Source organism: Corticium candelabrum, chromosome 2 (genome assembly GCF_963422355.1).
Source record: "Corticium candelabrum chromosome 2, ooCorCand1.1, whole genome shotgun sequence".
Classification (NCBI taxonomy): domain Eukaryota; kingdom Metazoa; phylum Porifera; class Homoscleromorpha; order Homosclerophorida; family Plakinidae; genus Corticium; species Corticium candelabrum.
Genome location: NC_085086.1, coordinates 4,249,108 through 4,249,457, shown reverse-complemented (window position 1 = coordinate 4,249,457; position 350 = coordinate 4,249,108).

Sequence of the window (350 nt, the reverse complement as noted above, 5' to 3'; positions counted from 1 at the left end):
CGCGAGGCTCGGCAGTCAATGGACATCTTGCAACTGCGATTTTGACATAAACGAAGTGCTGTCTTCTTGCGCACCTTTCGAGTAGTAACCTGCGCCGTTTATTGAAAGGGGGCCTCAGTTTTTGTCGTCTGCTGAACGTGGTTTTCTCGACACAAATCAACTTCAATAAATTAGACGACAGGTAAAGTCATTTATAATTACTATTCTTCGCAGTTAAGCAAATTTTTATTTTTTATAAAATCTTTTCGGGTGCGATTTATGCGTCAATATTGACACTGTTGCATGCACTGCGTACATCAAATCATGTACTATTTATTGCAAATTTATTTCCTGTGTGCAATTAATTAAAT